Genomic DNA, 27,901 nt, shown 5'->3' on the forward strand with positions numbered 1-27,901 from the left:
AGACAAGATAGTATCAAATAACATAGTATAGCATGTAATTTAGAAGAAGAAAATGAGGTCACAATGTTCGGTATAGACATATGTACAATGCACAATGTTCTGAGTTACCATATAATATACAATACTATGCAGTGTACTAATGTACAGTACTATATAGTGCAAAGCAGAAATGGGATGAGGTACAATTTAGGTACAATTTACAGTAAGGTGTACGGGTTGTAGTGCAATCCTTCATCAATAAATATAAAGTGTGGGGAGTGGGTGCTACAGTGTGTTTGTTTAAAGTGGGTGTGTGCTATAAAGTGTGTGGAGTGGGTGCTACAGTGTGTTTGTTTAAAGTGAGTGTGTGCGTGTGGATGTGTGTGCTATGTGCGTTTGGTGGTTGTTGTGTAGTGTTCATTGTTCGTTTAGCAGCCTGATGGCCTGGGGATAGAAGCTTCTTCTGAGTCTTTCTGTGCTCGTCTTGAGACTCCGGTATCGCTTGCCTGACCGCAGCAGTTCAAAGAGGCAGTTGTTCGGGTGACTGGAGTCTTTAATGATTCTCTTAGCCTTGCCCTTGCAACGCTTGTTGTAAATGTTCTGGAGGGTGGGGAGCCCCCCTCCAATTGTGCGTTCGGCTGAACGTGTCACTCTTTGTAGTCTGCTTCGGTCTTGTGCAGTGCTATTCCCAAACCAGGAGGTGATGTTGCCGGTCAAGATGCTCTCTATTGTACATGAGTAGAAGTTCTTAAGGATCTTCTGACTGACTTGGAACTTCCTTAGGCGCTTGAGGAAGTAGAGGCGTTGTCGTGCCTTCTTCACAACACTGTCAATGTGTGTGGTCCATGTCAAGTCCTCGGATATGTAGGCTCCGAGGTACTTAAAGCTGTTGACTCTCTCAACCGGTGCCCCGTCGATGCTGAGGGGGCTGTAGTCCTTGACCCCCGACCTCCTGAAGTCCACAATCATCTCCTTTGTTTTGCTGACGTTCAGGGAGAGGCTGTTTTCCTGGCACCATCCCGCCAGGACCTTGACCTCTTCCAGGTAGGCCCTCTCGTCGTTGGCAGAGATCAGGCCCACCACCACTGTGTCGTCAGCAAATTTGATGATTGTATTGCTACTCCGCTGAGCCACACAGTCGTGTGTGTACAGGGAGTAGAGGAGGGGACTCAGAACACAGCCCTGGGGGACCCCTATGTTGAGGGTGATGGATGAGGAGGTGCAGTTGCCTGCTCTCACCACCTGGGGTCTGCCAGTCAGGAAGTCCAAGACCCACTGGCAGAGGTCATAGTTCAAGCCCAGGTCCCTGAGCTTGGCTATGAGTATGGAGGGGACTATGGTATTGAATGCCGAGCTGTAGTCGATGAATAGCATTCTCACATAGTTCCCCTGCCTCTTGTCCAGGTGTGATGCTGCTGTGTGCAGCACATGGGCTATGGCGTCCTCCGTGGACCTGTTGGGGCGGTATGCAAATTGCAGGGGGTCCATGTTGATGGGGAGGGAGGAGCAGATGTAGCCCTTTACTAGCTTCTCAAAGCACTTCATGGCTATGGAGGTGAGAGCTACAGGGCGGTAGTCGTTGAGGCAAGCAGGCTTGGATTTTTTGGGTACAGGGATAATAATGGACTTCTTCAGGCAGGTGGGGATGACAGCCTGTTCTAAGGACAGGTTAAATATGTCAGTGAATACTGGGGCCAGTTGGTCGGCACAGACTTTTAGGACGCGGCCGGGGATGCCGTCCGGACCTGCTGCCTTCCTGATATTCACTTTTTTAAAGGTCCGCCTCACCTCATGCTCTGTTACCCTGAACACTGCGCCTCCATCAGCAGCCGACCCCCCCCCCCCCCCCATTGCCGTGGCTTGTGAGCTGGTGTTGTTATTACCAGCATCAAACCTCGCATAGAAGGTATTGAGGTCATTTGCTAAGGAGATGTCACTGTTCAGTTTGAGGGAGGCGCCTTTGTAGTCTGTCATCGTTTTGAGCCCCTGCCACATAGCTCTAGAGTCAGCTTGTTCAAACTGGAGTTCAATTTTATCCCTGTAGCGCCGTTTGGCCTCTGACACTGTCCTCCTTACGTTGTATCGCGCCACCTTGTGGTCATTCATGTTGCCTGCCACTGTGTGTGTGTGTGTGTGTGTGTGTGTGTGTGTGTGTGTGAGAGAGAGAGAGATAGAGAGAGCGATAGAGAGGGGGGGGGGGGGTGAGAGAGATGAGGAAGGGGCAAGAGAGCTGGGAGAGTTATCAGCCCTTGTGTGGGTTATTGTAACAAGTTCCTAACGTTTTCTTTCCCCTATTATTTCATGCACTTTATTCATTGTTTTAAATTATTATTTTCTTTTAAGTTATTTTGTGCTTCACTCTGTTTTGAATTTGATGCAAATTTGCAATGCATAAGGGTCATCCTTTTGTGTTAAATGGCTGCATAAAGCAAGCATTTGTTGACTCTCATGTTGATAAGAGTATTAAAACTTGAAAAATATCAGTTTATGGTAAAAAAAAGAAAATGCGATTAAATTGCGATTAATTGCGAGTTAACTATAGACAATCATGCGATTAATTGAGTTAAATATTTTATCGATTGACAGCACTAGTAACAACCCATCATCTACACACACTGCACACCCATCCACATGTACACACTCACTTTAAACAAACACTCACCTTACCACTCACTTTATTCACTTTAGACACTTTAACACACTTTATATTTATCTATTATTAACGAGATTTGCACTACATTCATACCTCATTTGCACCCTACCCTAAGTTCTGTACCTCACTGTTACTCATTTTACTCTGTATTGTATATTGTATATATGTATATTGATTTTACTTACTTTTTACTTACTTCTTAATAACTATTTTTTTTATTTTTTTATTTGTACTTACGTTCTTTTTAGGACTGTATGTAGCACACTCTCAGGGGCTCATACAGACACAAGCATTTCATCATAACGTATTCTGTATTTTGTTGTGACAAATAATAAACAAACTTGAAACTTGAACTTGAATCATTGTACCCATTCTTACCATACAGAGCTGGAACACCAGGGACTCTGGTAATGGGCCAATGGGATTGACAGGCTGTGGTCTCCGCTGGCCTGAGCTTGCTGTGTTTATGGACACGCCCGGCACTTTAGCGTCTGTTTCTTATAAAGGATATCAAACAGGGAGAGCAGCCTGGACCACAAAGCACCTGTTTCCTACACTTCCACTACACGTGTTTGCTGCTGCGTTCAAAGACCCTTCACAGAGAACAGACACACAAGCCACGCTGCTTTTCACAACTACCGTACATCTCCCTGGTTCTAATCAAGGACTTTCATAAGCCTTAACACTAGCACAGCCATGGAGAAAATGCCACTAATTCCCGCCAGGAACGGGTCAGATGACCCGACAGCTTATATGAGAAAAATAAACAGTGTAAACTATATAATTACCTCTGAATATAAAAATATGAGGTTTACCACAATGAAATGTAGGTTTGAGTGAAATGAAATATTATATATATTATTATATTTTTTTGGATGGAAGAGACACACATTGACGGGCAAAGAGCCACATGCGGCTCGCGAGCCACGGGTTGGCCACCCCTGCGCTAGACACTCGCAAAGTGCTGTGACTTTCGTATGTTGTATGTGGAATACCGTTCTAATTACATTTTCCTGAAGTCATTTTGAAATTTCAGAAACCGTGCCAGATAACTTTAGGAAAAGTCATTGAGTGACAGAGCTGGAGCTCGACCGAGTGACGAGGATACATTTATTGAAAATGCCTAAGGGTCATTTGACCCCTTGTCGGCTGTGCTAGTGTTAAAGGAATAGTTCACAATGTTGGACCACTAGCCCTATTATGCTGCTTACCATTGATCGGTAGAGTCCTTGATTCAACACAGTCCATGCTGTTGCTCGCTCCGGCTAGTTAACCACAAACAAGCTGGCTGAAGCTGACAGAAATCTACTTTGTGTGCACTATGGGGTACATTTCAGAACAGCTTGTACAGACAGGAGCTTGATCCCATTGTCTTTACATTAGTGGCTAACTATAGTCGGAGACAGTATGAGGAACAGCATGGATTGTTGATGGATTCTACCCATTGACAACATCATGGGGAAGTAGGAAAATCTTCACTATCCCTTTAAACTCTAAATGGATTCTACTATGGCTGTTTAGGATGTGTCTCACTGTTGAATCTAGATTTATATTATACTATATTATATTATATTATATTATATTATATTATATTATATTATATTATATTATATTATATTATATTATATTATATTATATTAGATTATATTAGATTAGATTAGATTAGATTAGATTGGATTAGATTAGATTAGATTAGATTAGATTAGATTAGATTAGATTAGATTAGATTAGATTAGATTAGATTAAATTAGATTAGGTTAAAATATGTATTGTCATCGTACAGCACAAGTACAGCACAACGAAAAGAGGTTGGCATCTAACCAGAGTGCAAGGTAATAGTACATTTATGATTACAGTGTAAGGCAGTTATAGGCAGTGAAGGCAGTAGATAAATATTGATTGAATATAGGCAACAGAGTTCAGAGTTCATACAGTATGGGCAACAGAGCCTAGAGTATTGGCAATGAATTCTTTGAATTTAATTCTTTATTTCGAATGTTTACAAATAAATAAACAATAAACAAATAATTTATTTAAAATAAAAAAAGGATAGGTTGAAGTAGGAATGTCCAATATTATCGGCCTACCGATATTATCGGCCGATATTGGCATTCAAATGTAATATAGGAAATTATCTGTATCGGTTTTCAAAAAAAATTATATATATTTTTTTTTTAAACTTTCTTTTACATTTATTTAACCTTTCTTTATCCAGGCTAGCAAGTAAGACCAAATTCTTATTTTATTTATTGTCAAAAGTATGCATAATGTTGTGTTAATTCCACGACAAGATATATGTAATGTTAACTGAACTTATTCAGTTTTTGGGGGGTGGGGGGGGGGGGGGGGGGGGGGGAACCCCGCATATATCGGTATCGGTTGATATCGGTATCGGAAATTAAGAGTTGGACAATATCGGTATATCGGATATCGGTAAAAAAGCCAATATCGAACATCCCTAGTTTGAAGCCAAATGGCTTATACAAGGCAATGGAGTTCATACAAGTTTATATGGTATGAGGAGGAGAGAGAGATGGTCTTATCTTTATCGAACAATTATCTGACAATCAAACTTTACAGCCTGGTAATTTTTTCTCAAAGGTTATCAGTGTGGGTTGTGACAGTATTGTTTATTTGAAACACACACACACACACACACACACACACACACACACACACACACACGCACGCACGCACGCACGCACGCACGCACGCACGCACACACACACACACACACACACACACACACACACACACACACACACACACACACACACACACACACACACACACACACACACACACACACACACACACACACACACACACACACACACACACACACACACACACATGTATGTAAGTTGAGTTCTACAGGCTATTGAAGTACACCGCACCTTTGAAAAAACAGACATTAGGAGGTAGCTAGCGCGCATCAGATATTATGATGACAACGGTGTTGGAGATGGATGGGCGATTATTGTGGCTTTGATGGGGGACAAGCCAGGTGTGATAAGGACAGAAAATAAACACGTTCAGGAAGACAGTGGGATCCCTGTGTCCCTGTGTCCCCTGGCCCCCCTGCTGCATGAAAAGATAGTAGCAATTAAAAACATAGTGTGTGTGATGCAATAACAGTGAGCCCATGGGAAAGAGAGGACACAGCGTTATCGCCTGTACTGTAGCTGGTAGCTGGGTGGTTCTGGTGGGACATGTTTGTTTTTACATGTGTGTGTGTGTGTGTGTTTGTACAGGCCCCGCTCTGACACCAGAGCCCGATGCTGCATCGCTCTGTACCGGTTCTCAGCAGTTCTCTAATGATATAATAGCACCGTTGCTGTTGTACAGGATGGCAGATGTGTTCCAAATTTTAAGCATTGAAATGGCTCTAAAATGGTATGAATTGATATGATCAAAGCTCCTCTGTGAATATCCTGCACATTTCATTGTTACACTGAAAAAGACACATATAAAAACAATATATACGTATAATTGGAAAACAAACAAATACAAGAATAAGTTGTTTGCCATATTATCGCAACTCGTTTATTTGTATGTGTGTGTATGCACAGTGTGGGAGTGTCAACTCTGTGAAAACAGGACTTGGACATGGTTCAATGGTCTCTGAGTGACGGCAGGGAGTTAGCTAGGTCAGGTAATGCTGCACCAGGCGCCTACAGAACAGGCTAGGCAGCGCAGGCACCGGGCCCCTACAGAACAGGCTAGGCAGCGCAGGCACCGGGCCCCTACAGAACAGGCTAGGCAGCGCAGGCACCGGGCCCCTACAGAACAGGCTGCACCAGGCCCCTACAGAACAGGCTACACCAGGCCCCTACAGAACAGGCTACACCAGGCCCCTACAGAACAGGCTGCACCAGGCCCCTACAGAACAGGCTGCACCAGACCCCTACAGAACAGGCTGCACCAGGCCCCTACAGAACAGGCTACACCAGGCCCCTACAGAACAGGCTGCACCCTACAGAACAGGCTACACCAGGCCCCTACAGAACTGGCTGCACCGGGCCCCTACAGAACAGGCTACACCAGGCCCCTACAGATATAGGATATATCTGATATAATAATAACTAGAAATTGTGAAAGTGTGGGTGACGCCTGTGCACCGCCGGCCAACAGGAGAGGGTCTGTATTGTCTCTATGACAAACGGTAAAAAATATACAAAAAGGGGGGGGGCCTAATGATCGGGGGAGTGGTCAACATAGACCAATGAAAGAGGATATCCCTACTGAGTACAATGGCACAACCCACAAGTCTCTATGACAAACGGTTCAAAAGATACAAAAAGGGGGAGGGGCCAAACTATGGGCGTGGTCAACATAAACCAATGAAAGAGGACATCCCTACTGAGTACAATGGCACAACCCGCAACTCTCTACGACAAACGGTTCAAAAGATACACAAAGGGGGCGGGACCTAATGATACAGGGGAGGGGCCGAACCATGGGGGCGTGGTCAACATAGACCAATGAAAGAGGACATCCCTACTGAGTACAATGACACAACCCGCAAGTCTCTACGACAAACGGTTCAAAAGATACACAAAGGGGGAGGAGCCAAACTATGGGCATGGTCAACATATACCAATGAAAGAGGACATCCCTACTGAGTACAATAGCACAACCCGCAAGTGTCTACGACAAACGGTTCAAAAGATACAAAAAGGGGGCGGGACCTAATGATACAGGGAGGAGCCGAACCATGGGGGCGTGGTCAATATAGACCAATGAAAGAGGATGTCCCTAGTGAGTACAATGACACAACCCGCAAGTCTCTACGACAAACGGTTCAAAAGATACACAGAGGGGGAGGAGCCAAACTATGGGCGTGGTCAACATAGACCAATGAAAGAGGACATCCCTACTGAGTACAATGCCACAACCCGCAAGTCTCTACAACAAACGGTTCAAAAGATACAAAAAGGGGGCGGGGACTAATGATAAGGGGGTGGGCCGAACCAAGGGGGCGTGGTCAACATAGACCAATGAAAGAGGACATCCCTACTGAGTACAATGACACAACCCGCAAGTCTCTACGACAAACGGTTCAAAAGATACACAAAGGGGGAGGAGCCAAACTATGGGGGTGGTAAACATAGACCAATGAAAGAGGACATCCCTACTGAGTACAATGCCACAACCCGCAAGTCTCTACGACAAACGGTTCAAGAGATACACAAAGGGGGTGTGGCCTAAGGGGGTGTGGTCTAAGGATCAGGGGAGTGGTCAACATAGACCAATGAAAGAGGATATCCCTACTGAGTACAATGCCACAACCCGCAAGTCTCTACGACAAACGGTTCAAGAGATACACAAAGGGGGTGTGGCCTAAGGGGGTGTGGTCTAAGGATCAGGGGAGTGGTCAACATAGACCAATGAAAGAGGATATCCCTACTGAGTACAATGCCACAACCCGCAAGTCTCTACGACAAACGGTTCAAGAGATACACAAAGGGGGTGTGGCCTAAGCGGGTGTGGTCTAATGATCGGGGGAGTGGTCAACATAGACCAATGAAAGAGGATATCCCTACTGAGTACAATGACACAACCCGCAAGTCTCTACGACAAACGGTGCAAGAGATACACAAAGGGGGTGTGGTCTAAGGGGGTGTGGTCTAAGGATCGGGGGAGTGGTCAACATCGACCAATGAAAGAGGATATCCCTACTGATTACAATGACACAACCCGCAAGTCTCTACAACAAACGGGTCAAGAGATACACAAAGGGGGTGTGGCCTAAGGGGGTGTGGTCTAAGGATCGGGGAGTGGTCAACATAGACCAATGAAAGAGGATATCCCTACTGAGTACAATGACACAACCCGCAAACGGTTCAAGAGATACAAAAAGGGGCCATCAAGGGTTAACTCCCTGAGAGGTCATTGCCAAGTCAGCAGTACTGAGTTGATTGACAGCTCCCTCTGAGTCATGCACACCTGCTACCCCTAATTGATTCTAATCCTAAAGCTCCTCCCATAGTCGAGCGGACCGTACACGGACTGGACTCCGCGGAGGTCCACTGGACTCATTGAGCTTTCATAGTCGATCGTACCTCAGCGGACCTCCACGGACCAATTTCCTACAGTACATGTCTCGCGCCAGTTTACACAATTTTTCCCACGCTGTTCAACTTCTGTCATGTCGTCGTCATCCGATGTCAAAATAAAGAGTATGTTATCTCCGTTTCCAAAATTCGATATTAAAACGGGCAGTTTTACACACTTGAATAACAGGTATATAGGCAGCGAGATGCAATGTACCGTATAGGCTCAACATGAGGTGGACAGCGTGTGCTGCTGAAATGACAAACACGCATTGCATGAAATAAAAGCACCAGTTTTATATCGAAATATTGGAAACGGAGATAACGTTCTATGTTTTATTTCGAAATATTGGAAACAGAGATAACATTCTATGTTATCTATAACATTCTATGTTATCTATAACATTCTATGTTATCTCCGTTTCCAATATTTCGAAATAAAACTGCCAGTTTTACACACTTCATTTAGAAAAGCCATTCAAACATCTCAAGCCCTACTCTCTCTTGGCACGGAGCGAGTGGTCAGAGTAAAATGCAGATCGGCGTCATATTAAATGCAGTTCGATGTCAACCAAAACGCAGAGCAGCGTTTTTGTGTGACACCAAGTCAGCGGCACGGACGTCCACGCATTAGAAAATTGGAGCTTCGCACTTGGAGTCTGCTTTGGGTCTGCTTTGAGTACCCTTTGGGTCCGCTTTGAGTCCACGGGAGTCTGCTCCGTGTACGGTCCGCTCGACTATGGGAGCACCTTAAAGTGGAGATGAAGCATAGCGATAAATACATATTCATAGCATCACATTAGTATTTAGATAAGCCACAGAAAAAATCACGTTATAAAAATAAGCAGTTTCTAAGAAAAAACTATTTGTTATGTGCATTTTTGAAGCATTTATCATTATGGGCGCAGCCATTTTGTTGCTGACGTCATGGGGGTGGTTTGGCTGCCTGCGACACTGCAGCGCACTGCATTCTACTGACCACCTCAGGAGAATTGCACGCAGTAGCACACTGACCTCCAGAGGCTGTAGTTTGCAATGGATCTGGACGAGGTGGACAGACAGACAGAGGTTTATAGAAACCCAATTGCTATGCATTTGAGCCTATTAGAGCGACACCAGTGAGATGTGCTCCTCCTGTTGAGCCTGACGACGATGGAGAAAATAACATGCCTGAAGATGATGGCCGTATGATGTCATAATCAAACATTCTAGAACATTTGTGATGTCACCGTATGATGTCATAATCAAACATTCTAGAACATTTGTGTTATATATTATCAACAATTATCTCAGCATTTCCTGGCATTTTTTCAGACTATAACATGAATCCAGACTGGTTTGACCGAAGTCAAACACATGTGGGTAAAGCCCTATTTTTGATAGTGTTTTTTGTCTATTTCTGATATATAGTCATCACAACTTCTGTACTGTATATACAGTCATCACAGCTTCTGTACTGTATATAGTCATCACAACTTCTGTAGCTTCTGTACTGTATATAGTCATCACAACTTCTGTACTGTATATAGAGTCATCACAGCTTCTGTACTACTGTATATAGTCATCACAACTTCTGTACTGAATGTAATAAATACGTGAGTTATACCAGTAGCAGGAGAAACTGCTATGTAGCAGGAGAAACTGATATTTGTCCAAATGCCCTGAAATAACCAACTGCACAACCGGGGTACAAGGAATAACAACTTTATTTCATATTAACGAACACAGCCAATATTAACGAATACACTGAAACAGTGCTTGACTTTGTCTGTACTCTGGTAGAAGAAATAATCCCCTCTACCACAATTAGAATCTACCCAAATCAAAAGCCCTGGGTAGATAAATCCGTCCGTGAGGCTCTGAAAGTGCGCACATCAGCCTACAACTCCGGCCTGGTGATAGGCAACATGGAAGAACACAAGACGGCAAGATACAACGTCAGGAGAGCAGTAACAGAGGCAAAACGGCGTTACAGGGATAAAGTTGAACTTCAGTTTGAACAGGCTGACTCTAGAGGCATGTGGCAGGGCCTCAGAACAATGACAGATTACAAAGGCACCTCCCTCAAGCTGAACAGTGACATATCCTTAGCAAATGATCTCAACTCCTTCTATGCGAGGTTTGAGGCTGTGAATAACAACACCAGCCTACAAACCACGGCAATGGGGGGGGGGGGGGGTCTGCTGATGGAGACTCAGTGTTCAGGGTAACGGAGCATGAGGTGAGACGGATCTTTAAAAAAGTGAATATCAGGAAGGCAGCAGGACCGGACGGCATCCCCGGCCGCGTCCTAAAAGTCTGTGCCGACCAACTGGCCCCGGTATTCACTGGCATCTTCAACCTGTCCTTGGAACAGGCTGTCATCCCCACCTGTCTGAAGAAGTCCACCATCATCCCTGTACCCAAAAAATCTACGCCCGCTTGCCTCAACGACTACCGCCCTGTAGCCCTCACCTCCATAGCCATGAAGTGCTTTGAGAAGCTAGTGAAGGGCTACATCTGTTCCTCCCTCCCCATCAACCTGGACCCCCTGCAATTTGCATATCGCCCCAACAGGTCCACGGAGGACGCCATAGCCCATGTGCTGCACACAGCAGCATCACACATGGACAAGAGGCAGGGGAACTATGTGAGAATGCTGTTCATCGACTACAGCTCAGCATTCAATACCATAGTCCCCTCCAAACTCATAGCCAAGCTCAGGGACCTGGGCTTGAACTATGACCTCTGCCAGTGGGTCTTGGACTTCCTGACGGGCAGACCCCAGGTGGTAAGAGCAGGCAACTGCACCTCCTCATCCATCACGCTCAACATAGGGGCCCCCCAGGGCTGTGTTCTGAGCCCCCTCCTCTACTCCCTGTACACAGATGACTGCGTGGCACAGCGGAACAACAACACAATCATCAAATTTGCTGATGACACAGTAGTGGTGGGCCTGATCTCTGCCAACGACGAGAGGGCCTACCTGGAAGAGGTAGAAAATCTGTCACAGTGGTGTCAGGAGAACTGCCTCTCCCTGAACGTCAGCAAAACAAAAGAGATGATTGTGGACTTCAGGAGGTCGGGGGTCAAGGACTACAGCCCCCTCAGCATCGACGGGGCACCGGTTGAGAGAGTGAACAGTTTCAAGTACCTCGGAGCCCACATATCCGAGGACTTGACATGGACCACACACATTGACAGTGTTGTGAAGAAGGCACGACAACGCCTCTACTTCCTCAGGCGCCTAAGGAAGTTCCAAGTCAGTCAGAAGATCCTTAGGAACTTCTACTCATGTACAATAGAGAGCATCCTGACTGGCAACATCACCTCCTGGTTTGGGAATAGCACTGCACAAGACCATAGCAGACTACAAAGAGTGACACGTTCAGCCGAACGCACAATTGGAGGGGGGCTTCCCACCCTCCAGAACATTTACAACAAGCGGTGCAGGGGGAAGGCTAAGAGAATTATTAAGGACTCGAGCCACCCGAACAACTGCCTCTTTGAACTGCTGCGGTCAGGCAAGCGATACCGGAGTCTTAAGGCGAGCACAGAAAGACTCAGAAGAAGCTTCTATCCCCAGGCCATCAGGCTGCTAAACGAACAATAAACAATATGCAACAACCATCAAATGCACACAGCACACACACCCACACGCACACACTCACTTAAACAAACAACACACTGCAGCACCCACTCTCCACACTTTAGATCACACAAACACACTTTATATTTATTGATAAAGGATTTGCACTACAACTTGTACACCTACTGTAAATTGTACCTAAATTGCACCTCATCCCATTTCTGCCTTGCACTATATAGTATTGTATATTAGTACACTGCATAGTATTGTGTATTGTATATTATATGGTAACTCAGTTACGTCTATTCTGCATCGAACATTGTACATATGTCTATACTGAACACTGACCTCATTTTTTACTTCTAATTTACATACTATACTATGTTATTTTATTTCATACTTATCTTATCTTGTCTTGCACAGTCTCTGGAGCGTAACAGTAAGAAGCATTTTGTATAAAAGTATTCTGTACTTCTGTATGACAACTATTAAAGAAACTTGAAACTTGAACTTGAAACTAAAGGTACCTATGCTAAACAATTATACAGAGGACACGGGATCTATTAATTAAAACCTATCATTACCCGGCCCATTCACATCACATGTATATAGAGTCATCACATTTATGACTAACGTTCTGATACAGAGCAAGGTATCAGGTGAGACTAGACTTTCGTATTGTTTACATCAGGGTCCCCCATTTTCAATTCATAATGACATTTATGACTAGCGTTATGATACAGAACGCTAACGTTATCGTACCTACTGCATATCACTACAGGTGGCTAGTCTAAATATAGACAGTCTGCAAAGATTATATGCGAAACACTGATCCAACACCCTGATTATACCTCTCGCTCTCTTGCGGTAGAAGCGCGTCTTTGAGCTCTGTCTCCGGCGCAGGGCTGACGCTGGTTGAACTACCTGGGCTGGTCTGTCCGTCTCTCCTGCACTATAGCCACTGAAGTCGAAGACCGAGGGAACAGCATCAGGCGTCAGCTTATTAGTGGTCTTCTGGACAAACCTCCCATCCTCTTCAAAGCCCCCCTCAACAACATAATCCGAGGCAATGAAATGTTGCCCGCAGATCTTCGTCCACTGTCCAACAGGTGGATCGCGCCGCTTCAGTGCAGCCAGCCAACGCGCCAATAAAAGTGGTTTTTTCACTGGTAATTTGTGGAAATGAACCACCGTTCCTCTCTCTTTCATGCGGTAAAATTCATTCGAACAGCCGGGAGCAATACAAAAAGCACCACCGCGGTCCCGATGTTTGGTAGGCAACATTTTATTTACAGACTGACCCGACAATCTATGTCCATCCATAGCCATCTAACCAACAGTGTATACTAGGAGCCAGACCCAACCAGCCCCATGACGTCAGCAACAAAATGGCGGCGCCCATGTTGAAAACAGGGATATTATATTTGATTTTTCAGACAAATAAGCTAGATTTCACATTTGATTATAGGACCCTGTCTTACACAAGGTACACAACAAACAAACTAGGCTCACATTGCTCACTGCTTCATCTCCCCTTTAAGTGACACAATGACATGCACTTTGGTGCCAATGTATTTCAATGAGGGCTGACGCATCCTTCAGTCTCATGATGATTAAAAGAAAACGATAAGAGATGAAGGTTAGTCACTTTAATATGAGCACTTGAAGGTTTATGTGAAGGGTTCTGTGCGATATTGTGTAATTCCGTCGACAATTGTGGCCTGGGTGGCGATCGCGAAACAAGGGGGGAAACGCTAAAAAATCTGGTTTTTGCTAATGACAAAGCCATTCGTGTCTATGTGGAGCATAACTTTCAAACAAATGGTCATAAGTTGAGATAGAAATGTCCAATTCCATTTATTTATTCTTTTGTGAGCGAGGGCACAGCCGTGTCATCGTTTTGATGTGTTGTTTTTATATCTACGTCCAAAATTGAGATCACTGTCGCAATTTACAAAAGGTGATGGTAAAAAAAAAAATGCAGCTTCTACACTCTAGTTCGCCATTCATTACCTATGGACCGAAATGTTCCCGTTTGTAATAGCAACTCGAGTTGGAGCAAGCCGGTCGTTTTCATACCTTTCACGTGTATGTGGTGCGAAATCTCTGGGAGGAGTTAGCGGACAAAGATCGGCGAATAAATAAATAAATAAATAATAAAAATAGTATAGATTACAATAGTGTGGCAGTGACCTGGCTACGACAGAAATACTGTGTCTGTTACTAGGCTTGAGTAAATTGTGATGAACCAAAGGAGAATATCAATAAAAAAAATGCATCTTTGATGGTGAATAACACCATGCTAATACCAGACATGGAAAATTACCACTGAGCTCATTCAGCACCTTCTTGAGATCATGTGTACAAATCTATGCAAATCAATAAAGGGAAGATGATTAAACATTAGACAGTACTGAATTCTGCCATCCGGACACATGCAATTTGAAATATGATTATAGAATATAGAATATCTGTAACATTCTGGGTTCTCTGGCCTGTTGGCCTGAGAATCCTGCCACCATTCTGACGTCTGTCACTTGCTCTCTAATTGCCACTGATTGTCTGTGTTCCTTGATTTGCTGTCACCCTGTGGTGCGTGTGGAATGTCTGGAATGCGGACTTGAATAACCCCTGTTTTCTTCTGTTCCCCGTCGGAACTTCACTATTCACCAGAACCAGTACTTGGCGGTACAGAGGACAAGTACAGACGTTTTCTTGTATCCTGATCGCCTGTTTTCTATTATTTAGTTTTCTTGTTTTGCCTTGCCTCAGTTGACGCCCAGCGTCTTATCCTTGTACCTCTCTATGCTCAAGTGCTTTCCTAGAAATAAAAGAATACACTAGTGTGAAGAGCAACTACTCTCCGTCTCATCTTTGCCACCACAACTGGTACTCTAAGCACTTACCTCACCGGCGTAACAGAAGATCCGACCACCAGCGAGTACCATGGAGGCAATTTGGGAGGAACTCTAAAAGCAAAAGAACGCCTTAGAGGTTGTGTCAGCCCACCAGCAGCAGGTGAGCGCCGAGCTGGGTTGCCTGGGGGGTCTGTCCATCTCCTCCCAGGAGACGGCGAACTCAGCGTTGGCTACGGCCAACATCGCTCGACAGCAGCAGAGTCCACGTCGGAGGAGTCGTCTGCCAGCGGCGAGAGAGGTAGGTCGCATCCCGGCTTCCAGGAGGAGGCTCGGGAGCCACGGCTGATGCCGCCGGGCCGCTACGGGGGAGCTCCGGAGGGGTGTTGGGAGTTTGTCACCCAGTGCTCACTCGTGTTCCAGCTGCAGCCACGCTCGTTCCCCACTGCCATGTCCCGAGTGGCCTATGTCATCACCCTCCTCACCGGTCGGGCTCTCTCCTGGGCTACGGCAGAATGGGAGAGTGGGTCGGCAATCTGCCACAGTGTGGACGCTTTTACCGGGGAGTTGAGAATAATTTTCTATACTTCCAGAGTAATCTGGATTTACGAGGCCGGGGGGGTGCGGCTTCTTGGCTGCCGGCAGGGCCTCCGCACTGTGGCAGATTACGCCATTGATTTCAGGATCGTGGCCCGGGAGGCAGCTTGGCCTGAGGTCCCCTGCTGTGTGTTGTTCGTCCAGGGGCTCTCCGTTCGGATGAGGGACAAGCTCTCCGTTCACGAGTTGCCGGAGCGGTTGGATGGCATTATCAACCTGGCCATCAGAATGGACAATCGGCACCGGGAGAGGGAACGTGAGCGAGGAACAACGGCTCAGGTATGTGTCCCTTCTTCTTCCGGTGTCGATATCATCGCGCAATACACAAGTGAGCCACTGGGTGACGAACCCAGGCAGCTTGGAGTGCTGTCGCTCTCTGACGCCAAGAGACGGAGGTTCGTCGAAGAGAAGCGCTGCTTCCGGTGTGGGCAAGCCGGCCATCGCTTTGGCAATTGTCGGGCGCCGTCAGGGAAAGGGGGGGCTCGCTAGGTCCAGGAGGGACGCCAGCAGGTGGGCTTATTTCTCCCTTCTCTCATGACTCTCGCACTTTTTTTTATGTTACTGTGGGGTGTGGGAAGTCCGTCAGGAAGACCAGGGCTTTAGTAGATTCAGGGGCAGCGGGAATCTGATTAATGTGGGGTTAACCAAAGAGTGGGGTATTCCAAGAAGCAGCGGGACAGAGAAACAAGAGAGGTATACAACATCACCAGGAAGCTCTCGGGGAGAAGGATGAGATCAGAGAAGCCCATAAAAGACAAGGCAGGAAACACACTATCCACAAAGGAAGAACAAACAAGGAGATGGGTAGAACATTTCACAGAGCTGCTCAACAGAGCACCAGCTAGCATCCCAGCAGATATACAAGCAGCAACAGACACACTCCCACTGAAAATGACCCCCCCCAACAAAAGAAGAAACTAGGAAAGCAATATCACAATTGAGAGATGGGAAAGCAGCAGGACCAGACACCATTCCGAGTGAAGCATTCAAGACCGACATCACTACAAGCATCAAAGCACTCCATCCCCTCATGAGGAAAATTTGGCAAGAAGAAAGGATACCCAAAGATTGGAAAGAAGGCTACATAGTGAAGATACCAAACAAAGGGGACCTTGCACTATGCAAGAACTACCGGGGGATCCCGCTACTTTCAACCGCCAGCAAAGTCTTCAACTGGATAATTCTAGATAGGATGAAGACTGCCGTTGACATGCTCCTCAGAGACCATCAAGCAGGATTCCGGAAAGAAAGGTCATGCATAGACCAGATCGCCACACTGAGGATCATCATCGAACAGTCCCTGGAATGGAACAGCTCTTTATACATCAACTTCATCGATTTCGAACAGGCCTTTGACAGTCTAGATAGGAACAGTCTGTGGCACCTGATGGAGCACTATGGAATCCCACCGAAGTACATCAACATCATCAGAGGATCATATGACGGGATGACAAGTAGGGTACTGCACAGAGGGGAGCCCTCAAACCCGTTCGAGATAAAGACCGGAGTGAGACAAGGCTGCCTGCTGTCCCCCTTCTTGTTCCTGCTGGCCATTGATTGGACCATGAATAAGACAACAGAAGGAGCCAGAAACGGCATCCAGTGGACACTGATGCACCAGCTTGAAGACCTCGATTTTGCAGATGACCTAGCTCTCTTATCACACAGTCACCAGCAAATGCAACAAAAGACCAACAAACTAAAGGAAACAGCCTCAACTCTAGGAATGAAGATCAATGGGGTAAAAACCAAGATTATGAAGATCAACACAAAGTGCCAGCAAAACATTGAACTAGAGGGAGAGGCCATCGAAGAAACTAACTCCTTTACCTACCTTGGGAGCGTAGTAGATACAGCGGGTGGCACAGAAGAAGACATCAGAGTGCGAATCGGAAAAGCAAGAACGGCATACAACCTACTTGGTCGAGTATGGAGGTCTCGCGAAATAAAAACCAACACAAAGCTGAGGATCTTTAACTCCAATGTTAAATCAGTCCTCCTGTATGGCTCGGAGACCTGGAAGACAACCGTAGGGCTGAAGCAGAAAGTACAGTCCTTCATAAATTCCTGCCTCCGCCGTATTCTAAGAGTGAGATGGCCAAATGTCATTACAAATCTGGACCACAAAACAAAACAAAACTACCCCCGCCAGAAGAAATAAAGAAGAGAAAGTGGATGTGGATAGGCCATACCCTGAGAAAGGAAGACACAAACATCACCCGGCAAGCCCTACGATGGAACCCACCTGGAAAGAGGAAACGCGGCAGGCCTCGAAACACCTGGCGCCGTTCTTGGGAAGGGGAAATGAAAGAGGCTGGACTGGGATGGCACAACATCGTTCGGGAGGTCAAAAACTGCGCAACATGGAAAGAAATCATCAGTGGCCTATGCTCCACAGGGAGTGCAAAGGCTTATGTAAGTAAGGGGTATTCCATTAGAAACATTGGAAGTGCCCATCCCGGTCCAGTCTTTGGATGGACAGCCACTGGGTAATGGGAGTATTACCCAGCGAACAGCGCAGCTGCGCATTTAGGTGGCTGGTGGTGGGTGGAAATGGGTGCAATTTTTTGTCATCATGTCTCCCTACTGTGTTATTGTATTTGGTCACCCTTGGTTAGCCGCACACAACCCTGTTATTAATTGGGCCACGGGTGAACTCTCAATGGGGAGTGGCATCAAGTCGGCCTCCGGCGAGAGTTTACCCGCCCCTTCTCCCTCTTCTTTTTTGTTTCCCTCTTCGCTCCAGGATGGTGGGGAGTGTTGCAGACTCGGTCATATCTCCTAATCGCGATTTAGTAGGCGTGCCTGAGATCTATTTGGACCTGGCGGACGTTTTTTGTAAAATGCGTGCTAAAGTACTACCGCCTCATAGGTCATACGACTGCCCCATTAATCTCCTACCCGGTACCTCTCCTCCCTGTGGGCATATGTTTTCCCTCTCTCGCCCCGAGACAGTGTCCATGAACACGTACATTCAGTAGGCACTGCTCGCGGGGCATATTCGTCCGTCCACATCCCCTGCCGGCGCTAGGTTCTTTTTTGTAGCAAAAAGGATGGTACCCAGCGACCGTGCATTGATTATAGGGGATTGAACAACGTTTCCATCAAGAACCGTTACCCTCTGCCTCTCAGGTCTCGCAGGTCTTCTCTAAACTTGACTTACGTAATGCATACAACCTGGTCAGGATTAGAGAGGGAGACGAGTGGAAGACTGCATTTAACACGCCCAATGGGCATTATGAGTATTTAGTCATGCCCTTTGGCTTAGCTAATGCTCCGGCAGTTTTCCAGGCTCTTGTCAACGGCGTGCTGCGTGATCTAATCGGGGTGTCAGTCTTTGTGTACTTAGATGACATCCTAATTTTTTCCCGCGATATGGTGCAGCACCAACAGCATGTTCGTCAAGTGCTACAGCGTCTCCTCAAGCATCAGCAATTTTTTAAGGCAGAGAAGTGTGTGTTTCACACTGACACCGTTTCCTTCCTGGGCTTCGTGTTGACGAAGGGTGATCTTCGAAGGGTGATCCCTCTCTCCCTGGCTTTGAATGGTCGCCTCGGGCAGAGTCGGCCTTCTGCAACCTCAAACGTCGATTTACCTCCGCCCCTGTACTGATCCGCCACGATGCAGAGACTCCATTCATAGTGGAGGTGGATGCCTCTGACATCGCGTGGGGGGGGGGGGTGATCTCTCAGAGATGTTTAAAGGACGGGAAAGTGCATCCTGGCGCTTTTTTTCCACGCCGGTTGTCTTTGGCCGAACGTAACTACGACGTGGGTAATCGGGAGTTGTTGGCAATCAAGTTGGCACTGGAGGAATGGAGACATTGGTTAGAGGGGGCGGCACACCCTTTCATTGTTTGGACTGATCATAAGAACTTGGCTTACATCCAAGGGGCTAAATGCCTTAACGCTCGCCAGGCCAGGTGGGCGTTATTCTTCACTCGATTTCGATTTTCCATCTCCTATCGGCCCCGTTCCAAGAACGTCAAACCTGCCACTCTGTCATGCCAGTTTGACCCTCCGGGCCGGGAGGAGGAGCCTCACCCTATTATTCCACAGGCCTTGATTTTGGCACCCGTGTCATGGGGCATAGATAGGGTGGTAAGATCGGCTCTGGCACGGGAGCCCGATCCCGGTGGGGGTCCTCCGGGGCAGACGTATGTGCCCAAGGCTGCACGCTCGCGCCTGCTGCAGTGGGCACATGCCTCTTCTCTCACCGGCCACTCTGGGGCCGCCAGAACCCTGGAGTTTATCCGTAGGAGGTTCTGGTGGCCAACAGAGGAAGGCGATACGCGCTCCTTTGTGGTGGCCTGCCCGGTGTGTGCGCATAGTAAGACCTCTCGCCGTGCGCCGGCGGGTCTCCTCCGGCCGCGTCCTATTCCCAAACATCCCTGATCGCACATATCCCTGGATTTTATTTCTGGCCTTCCCCCGTCAGATGGGTTCACTACCATTTTGGTGGTAGTGGACCGCTTCTCCAAGGCGGCCCACTTCATTCCCCTTCCCAAACTTCCCTCGGCCCGAGAGACGGCTGACCTGGTGGTGCAGCACGTCTTTCGGGTCCACAGGCTTCCAGTGGATATTGTGTCTGACCAGGGCCCTCAGTTCGCCTCCAGGTTCTGGAAGGCGTTTGCCTCCGGCCTCTGCGCCTCCATCAGCCTGTCGTCTGGGTTCCATCCGCAGTCGATCGGGCAGACGGAGTGCGTCAACCAGGATCTGGAGGGTGTCCTGAAATGTCCGGCGACGTGGAGTAGGAGGTTGGCCTGGGCAGAGTACGCACATAATACCCTCCTCTCCTCCTCTACTGGTATGTCTCCCTTTCAGTGTCAATATGGTTTTCAACCTCCTCTGTTCCCCGAACAGGAGCAGGAGGCTGAGGTGCCATCGGCCCAGGCACATGTGGCTCGTTGTTGCAGGACGTGGAACCGGGTTCGAACGGCGCTGCAGAAGGCCTCTGTTAAGGCTCAGCGGCAGGCTAACCGCAAGCGCCGTCCGGCTACGGCAGCGTGTTTGGCTTTCCACCTGTGATTTCCCTCTCCGGGTGGAATCCAGGAAGGTGGCTCCTTGCTTCATAGGCCCCTTTAAAGTGGTTTGTCGGGTGAACCCTGTGGCTTACAGGCTGCTGCTTACAGGCCTATAAATGACCTTATTATGGCCAAGTCGCACATACTGTATATGGATCGGACCAAATCTCCCCTTTCCAATGGCAGAGTTCAATCTGGATTTAGTATCACCAGGCGTGATTTACAAACCGTGAATGAAATCTACTGTAAGTACAGTAACTTTTTTATAATGTACATTTCGCTGCCATTTTTCATCAGATTGCAAAGCCGTTTTTTCTAGACGTTCACAGAAAGGTAGAGAACCTATGTTTTATGGCAATAACGTTCAGGTTTGTGGGGTATGATCCCGAAAAATAAGAGAAATAAAAAAGTAAATCTAGAAGTCAGATGATTGACAGGGGCTGGCACAAGCTAGGAAGTGTAGTTTTCTTTTATTCAAAAGCCCATCAAAATCTCTGGGTCTCCTCTCCTCATAGGACTACAAACAAAATGGTGGCATCATTTCCTCGCGACAATACTTGCCTTTTTCTGGCTAGATTTCTATAACTCATATTTCACTAATAACACAATTGGTAAACAAACATAGTACTGAAAATATACACTTAGGGTCTTTAGGGTCTTTATTCTTGGCTACATTTGAAAAATAAATAATCTTTTATTTTTACATTTTCGTCTTCTATTTTTTGCTGAACCACTGCTGCCAAAGCAACAGGGCTTTTGAGGTGATGAAATCACTGCGCCCAGGCAGCAGTGGTTTGGCAAAACAAATTTCAGAGTATAATATATCTGATCTGCTTAGAAAACGAAAATGTCTAATTATTATTTAAACAATTTTCCATGTGGTAAATACGAAGGTCACAACATATTTACATGAAAGTTTTGGAGTTGTATTTGGAGTGTATTTCGTGACTGTTGTGAACTAGGCTACACTGGCACACCTACTTCCAGTGAATGACGCTAAGATAGGCTAATGGTGCAGCTGTTCCCTAAGCCTAATGCATGCACAGAGAACAAAAGGGTATGCATCTGCTTGTCTAACTCCAGGATAGATGGCAAATACGCTAATTTCCCAAAATGTTGCTGTGTTCCTTTAAGAGGTTAAGGTCGAACAAAGTGGTCAAATGTGGCACCACCCCAGAAGACACAGGAGACAGATGTATAAATAAACCAGATTTAATAAAATAGAATACAGGGGGAGAAAAACTAATCTTTACTACGTGGGGGGAGTGTGTGGATGCCAGCGGCGAAAATGTGAATGAGGTGTGTGTAAGACAATTTACTGTATGTGTATGGTTGCGTGTGTCTAGCATGTAAAACGAATGTGGTGTAATATGTAGATGTGCAGGGCTGTTGTTTGTTTGCGTGTACTAACCAGTCCAGTATAGCAGAGGGGGGGTTTATCCAGGGAGTGAGTTCATCCGTGAGGAGAAGGGGAGAAGTCCCGAGACGCGAGTGGGGTAGAGAGAGCGAGCGGGGAGAGACACAGTGATTGCTGGTGAGGGGTTTTAGGAGAGAGACATGGAAGATCAGGTGGACCTTGAGAGCGGCCCGGAGGTCAGCAGAATTATTAATGACGTGGTCGATGGTATAGGGACTGACATAATGGGGGTTTAGCTTACGTGAGGAGGTCTGGGAGGTCTGGAGGTACAGGTCCCGGGTGTGAGGGAAATTGGAGATCATCTTAAACCCTGGTGATGCAAATGAACAAAGATGGCTTTTCAGGATACAGAGTCGTTTCACATTCAAAGTGATTTATTATTATATTCTGCAGAATACAAGGTGACAAGTCACAGACAAAGCACACAATATGCTTTGTCGGGAGTTGGACAATGAACAAACATTTTAATGCAGCTTATATAGGAGGAAAAGGGGCAAGGATGACATGACAGTGTATTAGCCAATCAGATATATGATAGTGTTTTATCCAATCAGATACATGCACGTTAAGGGAGTTCTATTTTGTTCAAGCAGTGGGGTGATGTTTACACAAGGGGAGAGACAGGGGGGGTACAAGTGGGCCAGTTCATCTTGAGGACATGATGACACAAAGCTAGGGATAATAGTGGTGTGATATTGGGGAGGGGTAGACGGGGGTACAGAAGTGGCTTGGGGACATGATAACAGAAATTTGGGGGTAGACAGAAGTGTACAGGAGTGGGGGCCACTCAGCTAGTTCAAACAGTGGCTGTTTGCAGAAGGGAACCTTTGTACTTGTTTTGCTCATGTCGCTTGAATCAGAGATCACATTAGTTCATATTGGAAGACACAAGTTAAAAACATTATGAATACATTTTGATGTATGAATACATTATGATATAACAATAAAATACATAGATAAAGATCATTTTCTCCCACACTCCCCGCTTTTGTTCATAATTTGAACAATAAATCATAGAAAAGTATTTTAATGATATCAACATCCATAAATGCAATCCCTGAGGTTCAAGCATCTACTTCATAAAATCATTTGTAAAATGGGAACAGTAGCTGTTGTAGGGGGTAGGGGAAGAGAGGAGGGTTTCTCATAATGGGGTCGAGGACGTGGTTTCATCTTCAATCTCTCTCAGAGATCAGGAAACACAGTTCATGTTCGTATGTGGGTAAGCACTCAACAGACCAGAGGAAAAACGAATTTGGCTTTATGCCGGGATAAACGTGGGCTGGTGGTTTGGTGTGTCCCTCTGTGGTTGGTCACCTATCCGTTTGCAGTGAGTGGCGTGCACCCATGTGGCTCTCTCAGCAACCTTTACAGCAGTCAAGGTTACGAAGAGGATCTGGAATGGCCCCTGCCAGCGCTTGGCCTGCCAATTCTTCCTCAGGAAGTCTTTTACCAGCACGTAGTCGCCTGATTGGAGGTTGTGGAGAGGCCTTGTAGCTGGGGTAGGCAGGGCAGCTGCCACCTGTCATCTGATGGCCGCTAGATTGAGAGAGAGGTTAGCACAATATGACAGAACAGTGTCTTCACACATATGGGTGGACGGAAGGGGAATGTTCGGTGCTTCAATACCGACAAATGGGGGGCATGCAAAAAGGATTTCAAATGGTGAAAGACCTGTGCGTATTCTTTTTCTCATCTGCATATACATTAATACAATTGGGAGCGCTTTGGTCCATGGCAGACCTGTGTCTTTACAGCATTTAGCCAATTTGGCTTTAAGTGTACCGTTTTGTCTTTCCACTGCACCCCCGCTAGCTGAGTGGTAGGCACAGTGTTTTCTGATATCTATGCCGAGGTATTTACTGACCTCTGAGAGGGCTTCATTAGCGAAATGACTGCCATTATCACTTGAAATTCGGGCTGGGACACCCCAACAGGCTATTATTTCAGTTAAAAGGGCTTTTGTAACTACACTTGCTGTTTGCTTTGATGCTGGAAACGCTTCAACCCATTTCGACCACATGTCAACCATCACCAAGCAGTATTTTTTACCTTCTGAGGGTGTTAGTTTAACGAAATCCATCATTAGATGTTCGAATGGTCTGGTTGGTGGTGGGTGGGCTGCAGTGGCTGTGACTTTAACGTGTTTACCTGGATTTTGTTGTTGACAAATTAGGCATGATGCACAATATGTCTGTGCTGTCACTGTGAATCCTTTAGTGTACCAATTGGAAATCAACATTGCTAACATCCCTCCTTTTGACACATGGTCTAACCCAGTGATTCCCAACCTGGGGGTCCGCCAGGGGGCGCAGGGGGTCAGCCAGACCACAGATGATTTGAGGTATTTTTTTTTTTTTTTTTTTTTAGAGAAATATTTAATTAGCATATTTTTATCATCAGAAGCATGAATAGTCTCTCCACTACAATAACAAATAAAGATAAATAAATAAACATCTAGACATGATTTTTGAACGTTAACAGTAGGCTACCGGGTAGCCGCTAAAACGCGAATCAGTTGACTGTATCACTTTCTGTAGCTAGCCTAGCACGCTAGTTAACTTTCTCGGCTCGTCTGCAGTCAGCCGCCAGAGGCAAAAATGTGTGACAAACGAAAAGGAGATGACGGCAGCTCATCTGCAAAAAAAGTTAGGACCTACAGCAATCGCGAAAATTACATCACCATGGGCTTCACTGAGGGACCAGACAAACAACCTGAGTGTGTGATTTGTGGAGAAAAGTTGGCAAACTCGAGCCTGAAGCCCAGCAAGCTGAAGAGACATCAGGCGTCTAAGCACCCAGAAACCATTGGGAAGGATCCGGACTGTTGATGTTAGAGTAGCGTGGAGCAGGGGTGGCAGTGATTTACAGAAGGCTACCGAAGCCTCCTTTGAGTGTTCGCTTTTAATTGCAAAAGCAAAGAAACCGCACAATATTGGCGAGCAGCTCATCAAACCAGCCTGCATCAAAATGGTTTAGAAACTGTGCGGCCCACAGGTGGCGGATAAACTAAAATCAGTACCACTCTCAAACAATGTAGTGAAAGACCGAATTGATAAGAGGTCAAGTGATTGCGAGCAGCAGCTGTCAGAAAAGCTTAGAAAGGGTCCATTTGCCATACAACTTGATGAAACTACAACTGTCGCAGACGAGGCTGTGCTCATCGTTTATGTGCAATATATCGAAAATGAGGATCTGAAGCAGGACATTCTCATGTCAGTCAAGCTTACTACCACCACTCGAGGTGAGGATATTTTTACTGCAGTGGATTCTTACTTCATTCAACATAAATGCAAACCGTTCACCATTAGGGCCTGATTTGAGAGGATGAATACAGGATTTGAATATTGGCCAACATTTTGAAATAGTCAAAGAAGCATAGTGGGTCTAATTATGATGCATATGCCTGTGTATAAGCACTTTGTTATTAAAATGACAAAAAAAAGTATTTTATGGTATTTTATTAGGAGGGGGGTCCAGCAATTTCATCAGAGTTGTTTGGGGGTCCCTGGGGGAAAAAAGGTTGGGAACCCCTGGTCTAACCCATGTGTCAATTTAGCAAAGTGGGGAAAGAAATGTTTGGGGAGACAGGGGCGGCCATTAGGACTGTACCAAACCTTGGTGGTGTGGTCGAAGCGAGCCCCGGAAGCAGTCCAGATCAATTTGGCGCAGCAAAATGCTGTAGGTCAGTAAGGGAGGCAGATGGTGTAAGCAGGGATACATACGAGCCTGCAGGTTGATCGTGGGAGTGAGACAGGGAGGCAAGCTTGGCAGCTGCGTCTGCAGCAGCATTACCTTTGGAGACAGGGTCATATTGGTTAGTGTGGGCAGCACATTTACAAACAGCAATGGTAGATGGTAATAAAATTGCATCTAATAAGTTTGTGCTTGAGAACCGGTTTCCCGTCAGATTTCAGGAAGTTCCTACACTTCCAGAGGGCGCCAAAGTCGTGTACGACTCCGAAGGCGTATCTTGAATCTGTGTAGATTGTGACAGCCTTATCTTGGCCTTGGTGGCAGGCCTCAGTGAGGGCCACTAGTTCTGCAGCCTGGGCTGAAGAGTGAGAGGGGAGAGAGCCAGAACACACACAGACATAATCAGTCACCACAGCAAAACCGACATTATCCTTGCCATCCGGGCCTCTAGAGGCGGACCCGTCAACATATAACACTAAGTCAGAGTTGGGGAGAGGTTCGTCTTTCAAGTCAGGCCGAGGGGTACAAGTCAAGTCTAGTTCAGCCAAACAGTCATGTGGCTCCCCGTCGTCAGGAAGTGGGAGAAGGGTGGCTGGGTTGAGAACATTGTATCGTTTGATAGTTATATTGGCCATGTCTAATAAACAGGTGTGATATCTAAGATATCTTGCAGCTGATAAGTGGGAAGTTTTCTGTTCATTTAGAATGAGGGAGACAGAATGTGGAACAAGTAGCGTCAATGGGGCATATGACACAATATCGCGAGTTGATACCAGAGCCTTCTCGCAGGCCGCAACCGTGCGTAAGCATGTAGGGAGGCCAGCAGCCACAGGGTCTAATTTGGAAGAGTAATAACCAACCGGGCGCAATTTATCTCCATGGCGTTGGAGGAGAACAGAGGTCATGCAGCCAGATCGTTCATCGACTGTCAGGAACCTCGGGGTCATCTTCGACAGCAATTTTAAATTTGACAAACAGGTCAGCGCCGTAGTCAAAAACTGTTTTTACCACCTTAGACTCCTGGCGAAGACAAAGGCATACCTCTCCCAAAGTAACCTAGAGACGGTGATACATGCCTTTGTCACCACTCGCCTCGACTACTGCAATGCCCTTTACACGGGCATTGACAAATCCCTGCTTCGCCGCCTACAACTGGTGCAGCCGTGCGCCTCCTCACCAAAACAAAAAAACATGAACACATCAGCCCAGTTTTGGCCTCGCTCCACTGGCTGCCTGTTCACTTTAGGATCCCCACCGATCCCTCAGATCAGCTGACCAGCTGCTATTGGTGGTGCCTAGAACTAGGCTCAAGACTAGGGGAGACAGAGCTTTCTCCACTGCAGCGCCTAGATTGTGGAACAGCCTCCCCCTCAGCGTACGGACCGCCCAGACCGTGCAGGCTTTTAAATCACTTTTAAAAACCTACCTGTTCTCCTTGGCCTTCCCCTCCACTTAATCACTACTAGACCCCTGGCCCTTCTATCCTCTTTGTTTTACTGTGCCCTACCTGTTTTTATTACTTTCATTGCTTTACTATGTTTTTAATCTTATATCCTGCATCATATTATTTAGTTTTTATTACTTTCATTGCTTTACTATGTTTTTAATCTTATATCTTGCATCACATTATTTTGTTTTTATCAACCTGCCTGTGAAGCACTTTGGTGCCAGCTGCCGCTGCCTGAAAATGTGCTATATAAATAACATTGACTTGACTTGATAAATGGTTTATCAGGGTCAGGAAGGCCCAAAACCGGGCGAGACTGTAGTGCTAGTTTCATGCCATTGAATGCCTGTTCAGCCACAGAGGTCCAAGTGAGTTTGGCAGATGATGTCATACTTTGAGCATGTGCTAGGGCTCTCAGTGGTAGTTCGAGAGTAGCATAATTTGGAATGAAACTCCTGCAGTATGAACACACACCTAGAAAGGACAGCATTTGTTTTTTTGTTACAGGCTTGGGTAATGAAGCAATGGTTTGAATGCGTTTTGGAGACAGACTGGCCTTGTGTCCTTCAGAATGAAGGTGTTGTAAGAGTTTAACGGTGTCTTGCTCACA

This window comes from Notolepis coatsorum (assembly GCF_963971535.1).
Source record: "Notolepis coatsorum genome assembly, chromosome: 13".
NCBI classification, from domain to species: Eukaryota; Metazoa; Chordata; class Actinopteri; order Aulopiformes; family Paralepididae; genus Notolepis; species Notolepis coatsorum.